Source organism: Cheilinus undulatus, linkage group 5 (genome assembly GCF_018320785.1).
Source record: "Cheilinus undulatus linkage group 5, ASM1832078v1, whole genome shotgun sequence".
Classification (NCBI taxonomy): domain Eukaryota; kingdom Metazoa; phylum Chordata; class Actinopteri; order Labriformes; family Labridae; genus Cheilinus; species Cheilinus undulatus.
In genome coordinates this window covers 31,286,192-31,307,140 of record NC_054869.1, presented here as the reverse complement: position 1 = coordinate 31,307,140, position 20,949 = coordinate 31,286,192, and positions in this window count along the sequence as shown.

The following is a 20,949-nucleotide window of genomic DNA, read 5'->3' as shown; positions in this document are numbered from 1 at the left end:
CATTAGCTCTGGTTTAGCATCATCAAGTGCCAAATATTCTGGATCCAGTCACGCTGGGAGTTCCTCCAGGATGTATGATTGACTACTGTGCTTCATTCCTAATTAAGCAGCAGGAAATTAATGCTAAATGTTCATTACAGCTGCAGTTTATGATTATTTTTTATAAGTGATGAATCCAATTATTGCATTAAGATTTTTTATTCTCATATCTCCACAAAATATATTGAAATTGCTTTTTTATTTGAGAAGGCTTCCCCAGCACATGTGCACAACATTTCTCTGAGCGTGCATGCATGCTGATAATCATACAAAGCACCTTGGGTTGTTTCCCTTGCTCTCAGTGTTTCCTGTTTGCATTTTCTCACAGTGGTTGCAGTCGTGTGGTATCCCTAAGTATGTTTGGCTATTGTGATGGAGTCCTCCTCCTTTATTATTGGGCACTGATTGGTAGTTTGCTACAGTGGCAATGGTTTCAAACCAAAGATAAAAACAGATGAACACCATGTTGCTGCTGAATTCATGTGCTCCCCTTGTAAAGCAGAAAAAATCCACTGTTCACCATTATGCATGAACGTGAGTGCCCAAAAGGTTTGAGAGGGGAGGAGCTTCTTCTCCCAGATCCAGCAATTCAGATAGTTGTTAACAAACATGTCGACAAATATACAAACATGTAAAGTAGTGAAGGAAAAATTAGCTACCCTGATTAGGTTGCTAACTCTGACAGTGCTAACTTGGAAGTAGATGTGACACAAAAGTTTTCACAATTTACCAGCAATCCAACCTCCTCACTCTCTTTCCTCCAAGTGAGTTCCTTTTTAGTCCTGTGTGGGTAGAATAGGTACCTTGTGTCATAGAGCTCAGGGTAGCCACAGACAGACTCCACAAGATTCCCCCATGCTAGTCCTTCAGAGATCCTCCAGGCTGAACATTAAAGTTTGCCTCATTGGCATGAATTACTTGCACGATATATGCCACACATTCACAGCGTTCATGCCACCTGGGGCTAACTCATGTCTACTCAGGTCTTTACATTGACTCTACATGAAAATAACTAACGCAAATTATTTTACTTGCATCTGGTGTGAACATATTAGTGTGTGGTGTGGGGAGTTAATCTTGTCATTCTACACCACACACTAAAATGTGTTGTTGCCATGTGTGGACTCTTTCACATTTAAAAATCAGTTAAGATTTTGAAAATCTTAGTGTGTGGCAGGTTTAATTATCTATTAATACTTAAATAATGCCTAATATTTATGCTGATGGTGAACTGAGACATGGTGAAAAGGTCTACTATCAGCACAGCACCTGATTGAGTTAATATGTTACTGTGTGAATTCACTTCAGCCGTCTTCATTTTGCTAGATTTCTCTGCCATAGCATACCTTCTAACGTCTTTTACTCCTGCATTGTCTTCACCATTTCCTTTCCCTGTTTCCTGAAGTAAACAGACTGACATCACATTAAAAACTAAATCCACAATTCTCCACATCTTCATGGCGTATAATTGTCACTGCACGGGTACACTTAACACCACACAAACTCAAAGTAAAAGAACAAGTGTATCTCCAGCCTAAGATTTTTCAAAATAACCTTTTTTAACATTTTTTCTTGGCAAATGTTCTCAGAAAGGGATGCATTTAAACTTAAATAGAGACCAGGATGATATTTCGTTTATCTAAACAACCTATTCATGCACAGAACAATTGATACCATTTAAAGGTTCCTCAGAGAGGCTATTTGTACTACAAAAAGAAATCAAATGCAATGCACGGACTCACATAAGAGGTTCTGGAAAGCTTAAAAAGTAAAACACATGTTAAAACTTTAAAGAAAATTCTGTAAACAAATAAACTGACTTCTTATTTGATAGGGGTCAGTGTTAACAGCCTGGGACCAAGATAAACAGAGGTTTTATATTTTCTAGGGCCACAACAATGGTAGCAAAAAACAGCTGATACAGAAGGGGTAGTTCATACTGGAAAGATTTTATGAGGCAAGAAATGAAGCCAATTCAACTTGAAACTCACCTCAGGAAAATACATATGCAACCTCTGAAATGTATTCTTTATTCCAGGAAATTTGCCCAGTATATATTAAGGCAGAGTTTTCAGCAAGTCTTATAGCAGTAAAGTGTATTTTTACAGCACCATTAAGTTATGTTTTGTAGAGTGGGCTGTAAAAATGTTTGAGCTGATGAGTGTACACAGGTATCTCATTAGGATCTTTTCTCCGGCTGGTTAACCACCACCAAACATACACAGCTTGGCTCTCCGCCTGCTAAAGAACTACTAATGTCAAGATTAAACATTGTGGTTTTCCCCCCAAAACGACGCCAGAGCACGTACGCGCACACACTCAGACACACAAAAATGCACACATCAAACAGATCGGTTGCTGAAGTGGCACCGTAATAATCTGCAATTAGTTTGTGTTTTGTTTGAAGATGATCTATGTGCCCGAGGCTTTTTCAGCAACATGATGCACAAATCTCATTTTACGATCTCGTCTTCTAGCTGCACTTCTCACCGCTACGTGTGCCACAGTGTCTGATCAGCATAGAAAAGCTACATTGTTAGATACTGTATTCAAGTCTTCTCTAGGTCAAGAGTTGAAAAGCCCATTAGCTCACCACAAGTCTCTCTGAAAGCCAAACCAGAGGATCGTGTTTGGTGGATTGATGTTACACAGTAGAGTAAGCAGAATCCATTGTCTTTAATTAACTGTAAGATGTAGTGTGAACGATTCTGATGATTTATGGAGATGAGAAGCAATGACAGATTAATGATGGCAGCTTGCCTCTGTGGCTGTGGATGTAAGACTTATAAAAACAAAGAATGCAGGAGAGGTGTTAAAACCAAACCCCAGACAAAGCTGAAGCAAGACCAAAATTATAGAGTACATGCAGAGTAACGCGTATGCAAATATTTCACTGCTCTTGTTAAATGTGTTACAATGTCTTTTCTGTAGAACGGCTGGATTGAACACAACAGTAACACAGGGGTTGTTATGCAACTCTCTGAGTTATTTTGTGTTAACTTCCTAGAAACGGACAAAATGTAAGATGGTACAGGAGGGAAAACCCACTACAATGTCCCTGAGACCAATGGAGGTCAGTGTGAGGATATAGACTACGATTATAAGGTGGTTTCCTTTCCATGTACAGCTCTTTGCACACAGGATCAGAAGAGTAAAACCCCTGTAGTTTTCTAAAGCTTCTGTAAATGTTCTCCTGCAAGCCTAAAGAGGCTATATGTACATTTTAGAAAAAAATCAGTGTAGCAACACTGCCGGCCATTAGGCAAACTACAACAGTCTTGTGTTGCTTGTCAACAACAACGCACTCCTTGCACATGAATGAGCCTCCAGTTTATCAGCTGATACACACGCAGACCAAGGTGATGTACTGGCACCATGTATACAGAGGAGGCAAGTGAATTAACAAAATAAAACACTAAATGAGCAACATGACATTAGTGCTGTTTGGATAGCATCTTTGTAAGCAAGCTAATGTAATTTAGCATACATTTTATAGAACATAAAACACTACATTGTATTTCATGGTCCGAAGTCATGCCCTACCTTTTCTACAGAAAGACCACCATCTCTGGATCAGTATTTATCCCAAGTGTAGAGCGAAGCTCCCTCAGTTTTTCAAGTGCTCCACCGATATTTATCCATAATTTCCCCTTGCGTCAGTCAAGCTCTTGTTTAGCTTGACGGGCTTCAGCAGATAAATTATCTTAGTTTGTTTATGTTTATGCTGAGTTTGTGTGGATGTTTGGGTTGCACAAGCCAGTTGTTTACTCACGGAAGCAGCCTTCTCCATTGCCATTTCTTTCCATTCTACACACTGTAGCCAGGTATAAACAGAGCGGGGGGGTGGCATGTACTAAGTAACATCCGATGTCACATCCATTGAGATTTTGCAGAAAATTTGGCCCCCGTTATTTACATGTAAATTACTCAACAGGCTTATACAGGCAAACAAGGTAGAAATAAAGAGCCTCGTTCTTCACATCGGGATAAAGTTTGCACTAATATATACTCAAAAATAGGAACAGTGAAAGCAGAAAAGTTACGTATAGCCCCTTTAACGTTTCATGCTGTTCATACATTCAGCTTGTATTCCCAGCTATGACTGGCTGCAGACTAGACAATTTTTCAATCTAAACCGATTTTAACAAGTGAGCAACCACAGACATAGACGCAGTTTCAACTGAGGCTTAATTTTACAATCCTATGAACACATAATCTTGCAAAGCTGATGGATTGGCCAGATTCCATGTCTGCTATCTTGCATTCTTGCCCAGTCTGAGAATGAATGCACCAATCAGTGTCATTTGAGAACTAGGCAGTATTGGTGAGGTTTAGTTTTACTGCAAACCAGTAAACAATGGTGATCAGTGATGGCATTGGCATGGACGTAGCTATGGCAGCAGTTTTATCAGAACTGGACATTTCTTTATTAGAAGAACAGCAAAGGACCATACCTATAAAATATGAATTTAATGAAAAACTAAACAAAAAGGCTCTTTAAATTTTGATATATATTATCCCTGTATGCATTTGACAAATGGTCACCAGATAACATGGTCACTCATTGAACCGTCACACAGGTCCTTGATGTGAAACTTTGATAGATCCTGTTGTTTATATCTGTATGATGTGAATTCGGACATATGAAGCATTCCAGAAATAGGCAACATTACTTTCATTTATCACAGTTAGCAGAAACCTCAGGTCAGGCTTCCCCTTACCTGGAATTGTAGGATCCACAGCAAGTCTTGAAACTTTTCCTTTGGGAAAGTAGGACAGGCTGAGTTCATAGACCGAGCTGGCAGTACACAAGTGTAGCAGACACAGCAATGCAAACATTATTGACACTAAGAGCTAGTGTTGCTAATACTACCAGATCAATTTTTTCCGTCACCTTTATTTTTTATGTACTTGTACTTTGTTTTTAGCAGGTTTGAAATCAGTACTCATGTTTTTTCTGAGTAATTTATCTGGCAAATTTCACTCTCATTTACATTTCATATTGCATCCATTAATAAGAAATCAAAATAAATGAAAAGCAAGATAACTGAAGCTTTACAACAGTTGCATGAAACTGGCTGTTGATTGGCTGAAATCTACCACATGACTGCTACAAAAATGGACGTTTGTTTTGGAGAAGAAGAATACACATGCTCACACTCAATCTTGTAATCAACTTAAAGCCCCTATTTCTCCTCTGACTGTTAGTAACTGAGGTTAAAGCTGGGTCGATTGTGTAGAGCTGCTCCAGAGGGCCTGGACCAAACTTTGATGTATATTTTAGAGCACTTGATGGTTTTGCAGAATAATCAATGAGGAATGAGAGCTGAGAGCTGGTCTTTAAAGATATTCTAACAAAGACTATACTCAAGACCTGCTGTCTTTGTAAAGTGTCTTGAGATAACACTAGCTTTGAGGCATCAGTATAAAAATGAAGATTGATAACTGCCGTGGAAAATTTTGAGCAAATGGATGTCATCAGCTAAAACTGTGAAACAATCAGGGGTTTTGAAATGTACCGCGGCACTGATATCAGATGTGCTCCACAGAGACAAAGCCACCTGTCCGAGAGGCCCGCTGGGAGGCTGAAGGCCAAATCTCCTGCAACATGTCGGATTCTTTGATTAACATTCCTGCCTGGGACTCATTTAGTCGCTCTGTCAACAGGTGGGCGCAGAGAGACAGGCGGTCCACAGACAGAATCATTGGAGGGAATTCTGACTGTGTCCTTCATCACCGCTAATAATGAGACAGGTGAAAGAAGGAGCTGAACCTGGGAGTTTTTTCTATCCACCTCCTCTTTCCTCATACAAAGAGAGGCAAGATTGTGTGCAAATTAAAGAAAAAACAGAGAGAAAAGGACGTGTGTAGGTGTCAAAAAACAGAGGAAAGTCTGGTGTTGCTGATTGGGAGCTGAGTCTTTAGCAAAGAAACTTTTCTGTCTTTATTGTTTTAAAGAACAAGGATTTTCCCCCTTCTTTTCAAGGATCCTGGGGTTAGAAAATCCTGTGAAAGCAACAGCTGTTGTTTCCTTTTCTCCAAACAAAGGCCAAGGACCCAGTGGAAGCTGATACGCCATTCAGGGGTGGTTGTAAAATGAAACTGGTGCACAGGAATGAGTCAGTTCTTCTCTTAGCTGTGACAATTTGTTGCTTCAGGCAAAGAAAGTCCAAAGAGAGGAGAATATCTTATGCCATTCCTTTATAGTTTCAACTTAAAAGCAGGCAAAAACTACAAAAACGCTTGTGTTACAGCAGACATGGTATGATTAATTTATTCATCTCTGGTGCCAGCAGAGAGGTGCCAAACAAATGAGAGAAGAAAAGCACAAAAAGTGAGACACAAGACTTTCTCATTACTTGCACTTCACAACTAAGAATCAAAGAGAGGAGTCATATATTTCCAAACCAGACTGGGCTGTTTCTATTGAGCAAATAAAACTTATTCTTTGTGTTTTGTTTGCAAATGTATAAATGATTTCCTGGTTTATAAATCCTCCTACATAATGGCTCTGACTTTTTAGTAATAGATCCATTAAAACTGTGAGAAATCCATCTTTGCAGCATGAGTGATGTTATCCCTCCGCCTACTGCCTGTAGGTCAGACACTGATCTAAATATTTACTTCCTTCTCTCTGCAAATCGTGTTTCAGGGTTTTCTGTTTGACTGGGGCAGTAAATTATCTGGCAGCTTAAAGTCAGACAGGAGTCCATAACTCTCTGCGCTGTGTTGCCATCTCCGACCACACCAGCTATATTAATTTCGCCGGCAGACCACAAACCCGGCAGAAGTGTTGCAATCGGCGTGTTTGTTGGAGCTGACCACTGAAGAACAGACGAAAGCAGAGTGTATTTGGGTCTGTGGGAATGAACAGAAAGGATGGCATCTTCTTCTTCTAATTAGGAGAGGGAAGTGTTTACATTTCTCTGGAGTTCTTCGAGGACATCTTATCGTCTTATCTGAAGCACTCAGTAGAGGCCAGGCGGAAACTAAAAACAGAAGGGAATGGCATGACCGTACTACATCTGATCCACTTGACACAATTAATCAACCAGATTATGTTTATTGAACTACCTGATCAGCTGAAAATAACTTATATCTGTTAATGCTTTGCAATTATATATTTGTATTTATTCATGCCATAATATCTAGACCCGTGTGACATCTCACCCTCACTATGAGTGTTGTTAAGATATAAAGGGAGGGTCAAAGGAATCCCCCTTGTGTGCCATCTTTTAAGGTTGTAGCAGGCATTACTGAGGCAAGAATGGAATCAGTGGAGCCAGCAGGGAAGCCCAACGCTGTCTGTGTGCATATCTCATGTGTATTCACCCCCTTGGATGTTTTACCCTATTACTGAGTTTATAAATGAATCATGGTTAAAAAATAAAAAAATAAAAAAATCATGTCAAATGGCAAACAGGTTTGAAGTGTTAACTTGATAAAAATAAGTAAAACAAGTGACTCCATAATTTTCAGCCCCCTCAAGTCAGTATTTAGTATGCACCTTTGCCTGCAACCACAGCACTGAGTCTGTGTGGATAGGCCTCAATCAAGCTTTCACATCTGGACACTGCAGTTTCACTTCATTCTTCAAGCTCTGTCAGGTTGCACAGGGACAGGTATGAACTGCCATTTTCAAGTCCAGCCACAAATTCTCATGCCTTTTGGTGAACTCTAGTCAAGATTAAATACTAGTTTTCCTCAATAGTGGCTTCTTTGCCACTCTACCATAAAGCTTTAACTGAAGAACCTGGGCTACAGTTGTATGCACAGTCTCTTCCATTTCAACAGCCGAAGCTTGAAACTCCTTCAGAGTAGTCATAGGTGTCTTGGTGGCCTCTCTCACTAGTCTCCTTCTCAGTTTGTGAAGACCTTGCAAAGCAGATGGATACACCCGTTTTCGTGTTTCTCACTGGCAAAATCATCTTGCAGAGCTCCCATCTGAATAGACTGGGCCCGATTAGAAAGTGACAGGACCAGTCAGGAGTAAGAGGCAGTACTTTTGGCCGTGGCAGAGTCATGATGTAAGCAAGCAGCTGCTATAGCGTCAGTTTTATCATAACTCAACGACATTTCTTTGTTAAAAGAAGAACAAAGAACAGTATTGAGTTCTTTTCTTCAAAAACGACAAAAGTCGTGTACTGACATGTCTACAGTCGCCATAGTTATGCAGTTCTCTATGGAGTTTACTCCTTGGTAGCAGGCACACCTACATCACCTGTTGTTTTGTTCTGATTGGCAGTAAAGATGTGACAGAACATTCATCCAATCACCCTCTGAGTTTTTTTTTTCAAAGACTCTGCCCTTTCCCAAACACAGTCTATGGGATATTTTCCAGATGGATGCGCGAAACAAATCCATCCGGAATGTCAGGTTAGGGCCTGATCTAGGCACATTACACGTGCCATATTCCTCCCATTTCTTGATGATGGTTTTACTCCTGGGGGATGTTCAGTGTCTTGGTTTTTTGCATCCATCCTGACTTGTAAGTGTTTTTTTGTCATCAGGGTGTAATGGTAGCCAGGAATACTCTTTAACCAGTGACTGGACCTTCCAGACACAGGTGTCTTTATACTACAATCACTTTAGACACATGGATTTTTCTAATTAAGGCAATGGATCCATATGGCATATTAGCACACGTGAACTGTTATAATATTAAGACCTGCTAACACAGTTATGGTGCTGTGTCTGACAGGGCAGTATTAAGGACAACTTAATGACTACTAATGTAAAAAAGCAAAACAAACCAACAAATCACACATATCTGTGTACCAAATCAAAGTATCCTTGAAATACAAACTTATTTTACAAATTCGTGGTTTTAGTTTTGCATTATTTTGGAGGATGATGCCATACCCTCAGCACCTCTCCTTCCCAAGCCCTCAGCTGGAAATAATCATGACCTTCTGCAAAGATCACAGCTTAAAGTTTTTTTCTTTGTGGGCTTCTTTGGTAAACTCAATAACCCTTGGAGAAAACCAGGCTAGTTGTCTCAACATCTTTCCGGTCTTTATGCTAAGCTAAATAAAAAATCAGTATCTAACTTAGCCTTTCACAGACAGGTATGAGAAAAGCAGCATCATAATGTCTGAAAAATATTTTCCAAAAGTTAACCGTCACTACATATTTTTCTGTGCCCTTCAAGCTGAATCCAACTTTCTAAATGGTATCATCATGTAGTGTGTGTGTATGTGTGTGTATATGTGTGTGTTGAGTCAGGAGGGGGATTGGGCCGACTGAGTGGAAGCAGCTGGCTCCAGAGGTTTACCTGTCTGACTGCCTGCAGCCCAGAACTGTCTGCTGCTGTCTGTCTGATCCACACCAGGGGCCTCAGTCCTGCAAAGACTGTAATCCCATCTAACCATTAAAGTCTTTGAAAATCCATGCCAATTTCATGATTTCTAATCTTTGTCCTCGAGGCTGATAAAAAAAATTCAGCATGCAAATATCCCAACCAGCTCAGCACAAAATGTAAAGTATAACCAACAGGTTTACTGAGTTTTGGCTCTGTGCGCTTAAGATATAAACAAATAACAAATAAATCAGGACAGACGCTTGGCTAGTATCGACTAAATCATCACACACCTACAGTACCTCACCTTTTACGTCTTAGTCTTTTTAAACTTTAAATTAGCTCATTTCTATGAGAAATTTATACCACTCTCATGTCCGTAGGGTGTAAGGCAGAGGTGGGCACACTTGAGTAAATCTGCTTTTCATCCATTCTTAACATGTAAATGAATTTTAATTATCAAAACCTTTAATTTCCATTGAACTGAGTTTATAAGCTAGAGCATATGGTCCCCTGTACTTCCTAGCAACATTTGGCTTAAGTTTTATTTGTTCACAGCAACAGTGTAAATAATCGTGATATGAGGAGAAAACACAGAGGCAGACATTTGACTTTCCGAAGGTTAATATTCATATTTGCCTTTAGAGCAGACTCAATATATTAATAGATTTTTTAAGTAAACCTCTCTGTTCAAAAGATGTAAAGTTAATGGACTTAAGTTGTGATTAATTGTACCAACCTCTGGCTACAGACAGGAGACAGTTAGCTTAGTTAAGCTTAGCATTCAGTGGTTTTCAGACGCGTTTTCAAACAGGACTGTCTAACAGTCGTGGTGAAAAGTCAGCTTGTACTGTGTAACTGAATCACTTATCACTGATGTATGAGCATCGTGCACGATTTATGTGCTCACACTATATGGTACGATGATGATGCATGGTTTGAGTGCTCACACTGTACAATTAAAGTTGGGACAGACTGTAACAGACATCTGTAGAGTTAACTTTGAAAGTTATTCTTGCTGTTTTCATGGTGATTTAGGACATTCTCTTACAGTTTACAAGTGAAAAATGTACCAAAGTTGAGGATTCTGCTCTGGGATGTAAGCAATTTTATGACCGAAATATCAAATATGCCAGAGATCCATCTGACTAGTCAGGAGCAGCTGATCAGGCCATAGTCAGGTCGAGGTCTGCTGTCATATCCCCCTGTACACTGCATGAAGAATGACACATGATCCAACTAAAAGTCCACTTCCAAGCAAGTCTTACAACTCAAAATCTGTGTCTGAATCTGATAAAATTAGCACAGTGTATGCTCAGCTCTAGGGGGTCTCAGACCCCAGGCTGGGAACCAGTTTTCCTAGCTTGTTCCCAGCTCATTTTAAGCTGAATGTACTAGTATTTAATTTAATTTCAATTTAGAATAGCAAATCTGGTCAGTGATTCACTAACAGTATTAAATTGAGTTATTCTTCTAGATAAATGTGTGTTCTAATCAAGCAGCAACCTCCGGTCCTAAAAAATGAAGCCAATGCGGAAGTGCAAAAAATTGCTATACCACGAGTGTCCACTTGAGGCTGGCTGCAGGAACACCAGAAGTTCCGTCTGGACACATGTTAAACAGCCGGTTTTGACACTAGAAATAAACTGGTTTACAGCCTGGTTCAAAACACCAAACGTGTCTCATTAGCTAGTGTCTTATTGTGCTCCCAGGGGGTGAATTCTTTTGTACCACAATCATTTGGATTATATTTAGAATGAAAGCTGATTGGCACATCTCATTTGATTGACAGATAGCTCGGCAGGCAGAGGCTCCGTTTCTGTCAACCGGAATGCTCGCTAGCAGACTGACAGGAAGTTGCGCTTAGTGGGCGGGCCGTTAGGTTGATCCAAAGTTTGGTTGAGACCGCGATTTCAATACGGAAGCATCCACGGACTGGCTTCAAGAGCCGTTTGAGTCCGCCTATTGTAAGCAGACGACTGGCGTCACACGGGGTTGGTCCAGTTCTTTCTACAGTCCATGGTTCTAATCTGAATCAACCAGCAGGAATAGCTTACATGAAACTAGAAAATAAGAGCAACTCTGTTACAAGAATGTCTGACAACCTCTGCCCACTAGTGGCGCTGTCGCCACAAACAAACGGCGACCAAGAAGAGAGGAATACAGAGAAGAAGACGAAACTCCTTCCGCCGGTCTTTTCTTCCACATAAACAATGAAAAAACACAGAATTTACGCTATCTTGTGGTTTCTGCTCTTGCATTTCAGCATTATGAGCAGCTGGCGAGGTGGTGAGCTGTCGAGCATGTTGTCCTTTACACGAGATGAATAAATCAGCATGGACTACGATGTGTTGCCATGGCTACCCAGACGCCAAGAGAGGTACCGACATGTATTTCAGCGTATTAAATCACATATAAATCCATATATCATTACGGTTTATGCCTCGTCCTGCCTTGGTCTGCTTTGCGTTCACACCTCCAACAATCCACACCAGGGTTCGTTAGGGAGTGGACCGAGACCACCAGAGTCCGCTTGCTTAGTCCGCACCAGAATTCATGTGAGTGTTCACACCACTCGAAACGAACTGGACTATCCGGGAAAACGGACCAGAGTTCAGTTAGAGCGGACCAAACAGCTCTGGTGTGAACGCACCCTAAAGGATGTGAGTTGTTTTACTGTTGCTAAGGTGTGTATGTGTCTCAAAAATGTATCCACCCAGAAACACTGGCGGTTAACATCAGCCATTTTCCAAACAACATTTTAAAATTTAGCTTATGGTTGTCACAGTCTTAGATACCATTTGCTTTATATTTTGAACTGAAATGAAGTAGAGCTCATTTAAGGAGCCATTTTCCCTCATTAAGTCTCACACTTTCTCCTTCGTTCTTTCAGTGTTGCTTTCTATCTCACTTTTGCTGACACAAACACTCCCATTTCCATGCCAAAATTTTGGCCTGTTCACTTTCACACTTGCTACTCCTCCAGATCCCTCCCCCTAAACACACACACCATCCAAACATACACTCACACAACTTCTCTGTTTCTTGCTCCAGACATTACCAACTCCCTGTAGTACGCTCCGCCTTCCTGTGCAGTGTCTTTAACATGACATATGAGGAGCTCAGGAAAGACTCGCTCAGCTTTCCATCTTTACTAGTGAGCTGCTAAGCTGGATTTCCATTTGAGAGGGGAAACCAGCCTAAATATGATCCAGGAAAGGAGCAGTGGTGGAAAAGTTTGAGATTTTTTTTTTTTTTTTTTGTAGTTTTGTTAGCCTAAAACGATTATCCTATGTCTGTTTGTCATTTTCAATGATACTTAAAACTTCCACAAATTTTTTGCATATTTTAAATGATAAGCCTGCCTCGTTGACTCACAAATCCTCAGACTGTTATCAGCAGTTGACAGCTGAAATCACAGAAAAATGTGAGCCCAATTTCAGGTTTTCATCCCTGTTTTTGTGATTCTTCATTCCACTATTTTTCTGATATGTTGAGCTTACAAACTTGATCTTGACAGTGATGTATGCTGCTCTAAACACCCACAGAAGAAGAGAAATGTCACAGAAACCTCCCCACTTCATCTTTTTTTAGTCAGTGGATTCAATCTGTCATCCAAAAACAAAGCAGAGACATGTGAAAACCTTCCTGCTCCATCATGAACTGAAGCACAAAGAGGGCTTTATTAATGACCCTGAATCACCAGCCTTGCTCTCCTTTGCTTTGGTAAACTGGACCATTGTGTGCAGCGCCTTTGCAGCCCCAGCGAGATTATTCATTATGTGTTTAGCTGCATGTCAGCTGAGTTTATTACAGATTCATCATGTTTTGTGACCCTGGAATACACAATTTAGGACACTTTGATTTGTATGAGAGAAGGTTTGGGTTATTTTGTAAAGAGATTTCCTTAAAGTGACGTTTTCAGTTTGTTTAATTGTGACAAACTTCTTCAAAAGGCTGATTAAAGCTGGAAACAGGATGAAAAAGACTCCTACATAAGAATTACCTTCAAAAGCAAACACAAAAACGCCACTTTTGTTTACTTTGGACACGTCCCTTTAATTGCTTCCTGTTCCAAGTTACACTCAGCACTTCTTTTACTGCCACTTGTTGGACTTCAAACAGAGACGTCCTCCGCTCTGAACCCCTTTTCAGCCCAGAGGTGAAGTGCAGCCTGCACGCTGAAGGCTTTCGGGTGTGTTTGCTCATGGGATTTCTCTTGAAGATGTTTACAAATGCCTCTGCAGGGAGCACAATGGGAAGAAAAAGAGATTTAAAAGCACTGTTTTGAATGACACACTGAGCTGGATCAGTTACTAATCTGTTGAGTACATAAATGAACGAGAATCTACAGAATATGGACTGACTGGGGAGTGAATAGTGATACTATTTTACTGAGACTTTCTTAAAGTTAACTCCGGTATTTGAAAAGGGATTAAACTCAGAGTGTTCTGATCGGTCTCCTTCGTCTCACGCCTACCTTTTCATGAATTTCATTCAAGCCTCTCACTGGTGTTTGCATTAACAAAGCCACATCGACTCACAAACATATTTATGACCTACAATCTGCACGGAGGCTGTTCTGCATGAGCCCGCTCTGCTGCCGGCCCTCTGCTGTGAAAAGAGAGGGAGCATAAAGGAGGAAATGAATGTGTGAGAGATGAATACGTGGCCCTGGGGGTCAGCTTAATGGAGTGAGACCCCGGCCCCTATTGACTTCCACCACCAAACTATTAACTCCCAACAACTCCAGAGCTACGGCCTCATTATTCATGTCAGTGTGAGAGCACATTTCCTGTTTATGTGGTTTGTGTTATTGTGCTAACTTAAGCTTGTAGATTACTCTGAGTTAAGAATAATCAAAGTTACATGTCAGGAGTGTAAAAATCTTCATTGAAGTCACTTTTATGACAACTCACACCCATGAAAGTTAATGTGACACTCTAAAACAATCTCCTCATCAACACTGTTTGGTCCCTGTCCCTGTTTGGTTTACCTACAATGCGAACTAAAGCTTGGAGCATTTTGAATCCTTATGGAGGATTCAACATAATCAAAAAACAGTGAGACAGACATTTCATGAAGGTGGACACAATGCATTTTTGCTGAAAAACACTGACTGTTTGTTTCTAAGATAATTCCACTGGGCACCTCATCATCATGGCGTTTTGAAAGCTTGGCAGATTTTTTTGAATTATCCCTAAAGGAACCACTGAATCCTCTTCAAACCAATGAAATCTCCAAGGAATGTAATATTCAGTGCCACAGTGAAACCCATTAAAAGTCCTCCTGTTCATTTATGAGTGACAGACGCAGTTTGTGAGAGTCTGGCTGCAGACTGTACATTTCCACTCTCACAGACCATTCATCTGAGACATCATGAATCTCAGAAAGGATGTGCTGTAAGTTGCAGGTACAAGGCATTTCCAATTATGGATTTTTTTTTTCAAATTCAACTTTATTCATAAACAAAGTCTGGCAGTTACATTCATGAAATAACCACATTGCAAACAACAGAGGAAGCAACATTTTACAAACAAAAAAGAGAAAAAGATCATAGATGTAATCTTGGATTAAATTATGTAAAGATCTGCTTTGGAAGTAGTTACATGAACAGTGGTTTTCTTTAGCTTCATTAGCTTTAGCAATGCTACTTTCTTTGGCAACGTATGCTTTAGCACATTGGTTCCCAACCTGGGGTTCAGGACCCCCCAGGGGGCCGCCGAAGATCTTGCAAAGCGAGGCTTTGTCTACTCTGAGGCTGCCAAAATTAGATCTGCAAATACAGACTAAACCACAATAAAGTAGTTAGTAAAAATGCCTTTTGATAAGAAAAGCATAATAGGCCTTTTTTAGGTATTTATCAGTGAAAAAATTAAAATCTGTGTTGATTTTTGATGGTAGTGTGTCACTTTTTCTTCTCTCCTTGGTCTTGGGGGGCGGGGGGGTTTTCTTAGGTACATATTGGGGGTGGGGGGGGTGGTCCAAGGAAAAATGGTTGCTGCTAATCACTGCTTTAGCAAATGTATCTAAAGTCAATTTAGCTATGCAGATAACATAGATACCTAGTTTATGTAGCTGCTTTATAAGCTTAGCTTTAGCTACGCTACCTACTACATAGTTAACTACATAAGCCAGTGTTGCTAAGTTGGCTTTAGCAATGTATACTTTGGCAAGCATATCTAAAGCCAACTTAGCTATGCAGATAACGTAGATACCTAGCTTAGGTAGCTGTTTTATGAGCTTATATTTAGCTACGTTAGCTACGTTATCTACATACATGAGCTATGTTGGCTGCATTAGAACTTCTTCATGGAGAACAAGTTTTTTCCTGTTACTGTTTACTCTGCTTTATTAAACATTTTGTATTTGGGTTTGCAGGTCAGGAGTTAAACCTTACCCTGATCCTAAACAAAAGTTTTATCAAACTTATTTAGAAAGTTTTAGCGTATATTTCTGACATATACAGCGTCTCAGATCAGAGGTCTGAGGTCAGAGAATAGCCATCAAAGATGAACAGTCTACAGCCAGACTTTCTTGCAGTTGTAGGGGTTCTGACTTTGGCCATAATGATGCAATGATCCACAATATCCATACTCAAACAAAAATACGCAAGAAGTGAATGTTTAAAAAAACGGTGTTCAGTATTTAGCCTCATCTAAAAAATATTCTATTTAATGATATCTCATATTTGAGGTTAATGTGGATCACATTTTAAATGTAAATAAATGCCGTCAATTGTGTTTCATTGTGAGAAGGCCAAAGCTGTTTTGTTTTTGTTTTTTTAAATCCAATTAAGTGTGCAGACCTAGTTGGTCACATTGCTTCGAACTTGCAACATTTTTACCAGATTACCCAGATTTTCGTATGTACTTTAACTAAGGGTAATTGACTGACTCATTGAATACAGAGCTTTTTTATTTGGATAAACAAGAAGGAACTCTGGGTAGATTGACGATTGGGACATTAATATTAACCATAGAAAAAGGAGCTTGTCGTGGATTGATAAGGAAATAAGAGAACTGGAAAACTGTAAATGTTTGATAGCAAGGTGCAGATGACTTTTGACTTGTCCGATAAGCTATCTGGGAGTTTTTAAAGTGAAATTATACATTAAAGAGCTGTGGTGTGCTTGTTTGACATCACTGTGACTGCAGGGAGACATTGGCTGAACCAAAATTGAAAGGGACAATAAAGCATGCAATTAATCCCAATTTAAAAATTAATGCACTAAATGTGGATCTCAATTTGTCATGATGAATGCATTAGTGAGTAACTAAGTAAGGTTTATTTGTATAGCACTTTTCACAGACAACAGTCACAAAGTGCTTTACACAGAAAAAAATACAGAGAATAAAAGTGATGATTATTAAATCATCACATGACCACAATAGTCATAGTGCTGGCATCCCTTGTTTTTAGTGATATATTGATGCATCATGATCATCATAATGCATAATCACAATTTAAGATGAATTTTTCAAAACATAGCCTAGCAGCACAAGGTCAAAACTAACACAGAGTAGCTTTAGGAACGCCAGGTTTGAAGATATTTTTTGCAGTAGGAATACACACTTTTAAAGCTACCTATAAACTGGCAGTAGATAGGTAATGACAAAAGGACAGTCTTCCACAGAGACAATACATCTGGGATAAATCCACTAAAATTCATGCAGCCTCCTGGGATGTTAAAGCAGCGAGGAATCCCATTGCTCTGAGTGTGTGTGTGCATGAGTGTGTGTCCGGGGGTGTTATCAATAACAAGCAAGAGGGGTATGTTTCTTTAAGACAAGCCCATAAATGGTGGCCCGGTCACCACCTCCTTCACTGAGAAGGGGCTGGCTGCAGTGTGAGTTTTCCTTGGCGGGTCAAGCCTGCCATTGAAGTGTGAATGGGCTGCCATGGCAGATTACAGCGCACAGCTGTCCCCCTACCGTGGAAATTAAGTTATGCCCCGTGTCAGCAAGTTTTGTGTTTTCCTCTTTCTGTCTCTTTCTCTGTCTCTCGTCCCTGCCCCTCCCCCTTTCCTCTGTCCCTCTCCTCTAATTCCTTGAATTGTAGAGGCCTCTCTAAATTCACAGCTAGAGGAGGTAGAGGTGGGTTATGGGTAATTATGCTGGGAAAGAGAAGATGGTGCATCTATCTGTCTTCCAAAATTCAACAATACTTGAACACTGAATCAAACTGCAAACGTTCACTTCCAGTTGCACATCGAGAGTACGCAATAACACAAACACACATGTAAACACAAACAGAAGCAGCCTGAACTCCTCTTTCTTGGACTGAGTCCTGCTGCAATCGTGGCCCCGGCCTCGTGTTTTGTTTATTTGTGGGGGAAGTTGTTTGTGTTGTGGTCAAAGTGAAAGGCAAACATTCAGACTCCTCCAGTGATGTGTGAACATGCCGGGAATGTCCCCCGAGCCTGCACAGCAGCTGGACCCTGGGGGCTGGAGCAGGCGGACACTGGAAAACAGTTCAATTAAAGCACCATAAAGGACAATTTACAGCTCTGAATGAATATATCTGTTTCAAGTTTATAGGACTGATCAATGCTAATCAGTCAAATGAAAAACATTGCCAAGCACTCAGAAATCTACCCATAATTCATTCTGTCCCTTAGCCATTCAGCTGTCTGAACACAAACATTTACTCTCACAACTAATTCATGCTTCATAGAAGAGTGCATGCAAGACAGAAACACTGAACTTTAGGAGAAGTTTGCTATGTTTACTTTCTGTTTTTGAAATGAGCCAAAAAATTTCAATAAATCAGTTCAAAGACAGATGTTTACAGAAAGAAGAAAACTATTACTCAATACCGCAAAAAATCCTCAAAGTTAAACAACATTTGTTCTTTTACAGTGCTGTTAGAAACACAAAGACGCCTTGTCTCATTACAAACCCCTGACCAGCGCTCCTTCCAACAATACTTCAAATCACAGATGATTTAGATTGATGATGTCAAAACACTGGTTTGATTTAGGCAAAAACAGAATACATTTCTTCATAGGCTACAGTAAAGTTCATAGTTTGGGTTGAAATTCTTACTTATTGGTGGTTGAAGAAATAAATTTGAGTTAACATTTGTGTAAAGAGTTATTCATCATTCATATGGTTGCAATGATTAATAATACAGGTTGTCAGGGTTAAAAGACTAAACACACACTAATGCTCTTATCATGATCAGATAAAGGTGATATGCCAAGCCTGCACGTGGCACTGTAACGCTGCCACGGAAATGCACCAAAAGAGAGAAGAAGATCACAGAAAACTGACACAAACTTTCTTCTAGTTGCCCTTCTGGTTGTTCTCCGCGTTGGATTTAAGAACATCTGGTGTGTTCAGATTTTGCTGTAAAAGCCATAACAAGCTCAGTAGCTTCTGCAGCACGAACACAACCCTGTAACCCGCCATTGTTGTTTTGGCCGGACCCGCGCAGGCGTTTTAAGAGAGCTACGCTATGTGTGACGTAATCGTTTCAAGAAGGATGCGGTTGGCTGTCCACACGGAGACGAAACGGTAGTCATTTATGGATTTGTACACTCTGGGACCTGGTTTCTAAAAGTATCGTTTACAGTCACCCAAAACGCCATTTCCGTGTGGATGAAACGCTGATACGACAAAAAAAAGTTTGCTTATACACCTGAATTCATCTCCGTGTGGACGGGGCATTAATCTGGTTTCTTTATCTGTGCATGAGAAGAATCAGAAGAGAAACAGCAAACAGGACAGTTGCAAGAGCGTTGGAAAGCAGCAGTTTTGGAGTGAAGCTGAAATGAATTTCATGCTCAACAGATTCAAGGATATAATCATCCTTCATGACCTCAATGGTAAGAAATATAGAAATGATGAAATACTTAAGAATGTGTCTTTGAAAATACCCGAGGCGACGAGCACAAGACATAAGAACAGATCACTGATGCTTGAAATCACTGAGACTAATTTATTACAAATCTAAGAGACAAAACAACATCAGCTGTTCTGCAAAAGTAGTGCTGCTGACCACCACATGCCATGCTTTATAACACAAGAGGAGAGGCTGCATGGAAGAAAAAATGCTAGCAATGGTTCTGCTGTTTTACTTTATGTACTTTTGGAAAGTGAAAATGTTATTGGTCAACTTTCACATCAGTGAACAGGTTTTAACCAATTTTAAAGCCACAAAAAGTGTCAAAAATATGCCGACTATGACCTTTCAGTGACAAATTAATTGAAAATACTGCCTTTTTTCACATGTTTTTGGCCCAATGCCAACAACATTTAAATAGCAAATATTTACCCAGTAATCACATTTGTAATTACTTGGTATCTACAGTATCAATGAATATGTAGTTCAGAACATGACACTGGCAAGTAGACAGGAAAAGTCCTGGATGAAGTCATAGTAAAATAATCAGCTCATTGCATTCACACATGCACTTCACTCAAAAAATTCAGGAATTCAGGAGTTTTATGTGTGAATACACAACCACTGCTGTGGAGTCCTTCATACCCACCCAGGATTTGAATTACTAACCTGTACTTATGCACAACCTCAGTTTCTTTGGCAGCGCTGTAAACTGCTATAGAAGTGCTTGACCAGCATTTTCTGGCTCTGTTAACTTCATGTTTGTGGATTATAATTTAAAAGTTGGATGTTTTGCAAGTCCATCCATAGAACATGGCTTTGTCCTGATGTTAGGGATGTTTCAGGAAAAAAATGTAAGAAAATTATATTTGTGTAAGGAAACTAATTTAAAGTCAGGTATAAATAATCTGTAAACAAACTTTACACTGTACCAGTGCAAAGTTGACTTACAGAACGTGGCTAACATCAGCAGTGCTACCACTGCTGGTCTTTGGTCCTCTTTTCAGGTTAACGTCCATATGCCTGTGCTGAATATCCTCACTCAGTGCTTTGGTATGGGAGCATAACCTGACAAATCCTTTGGACTTATTTATCCCTGCTTTCTAGATCAAAATGTGCTAAACGTTGCTGTACCTATCCATTCAATCAGTTAGCAGTTGTTTACACAGGGTTATAGAGCACTGTGGCAGCAAGGCAGTAGTCATAAAGTACAGCTACAAGGGCTACTAGTAGTAGGCCTCTGCCCACTGATAAAATATACTGATAATTAGTTTAACCAGTTTGTGATTCTGGTGCTGACTACCATGGGATTCAAACTTTGCCTAATAGTGCACGCCCTTACCTTATGTACAATTTGACTTTCAATAAAGACAGCATGAAACCCTTAACCTACCGCTGACATAATAAGGCAAAGTACAACTACTACTGCAGGACTTGTCACTTAAAAAAGGCACATGTATTCACATATTTACAAAATATATTAACTATATACTGAAAATTCCCTTTAATTTCTGAGGCGAGCTCCAAGTGTCAAAGCAGCCTGATACAGTATGCTTCTCTGCTAACCACAATGTTTTCCCACTCATTTCTTGATATATCAGATAATCAGAGGTGGAAAATGTGCATGACTGTTGTATTCAAGTAAAAGTACAGTTACTGTGGTCACAATTTACTAAAGTAGAAGTAAAGTACTGGTCTATAAATCTACTCAAGTAAAAATAAAATGTATTTAGATTTAAAGTTTACTTAAAATACTGAGGAGCTAC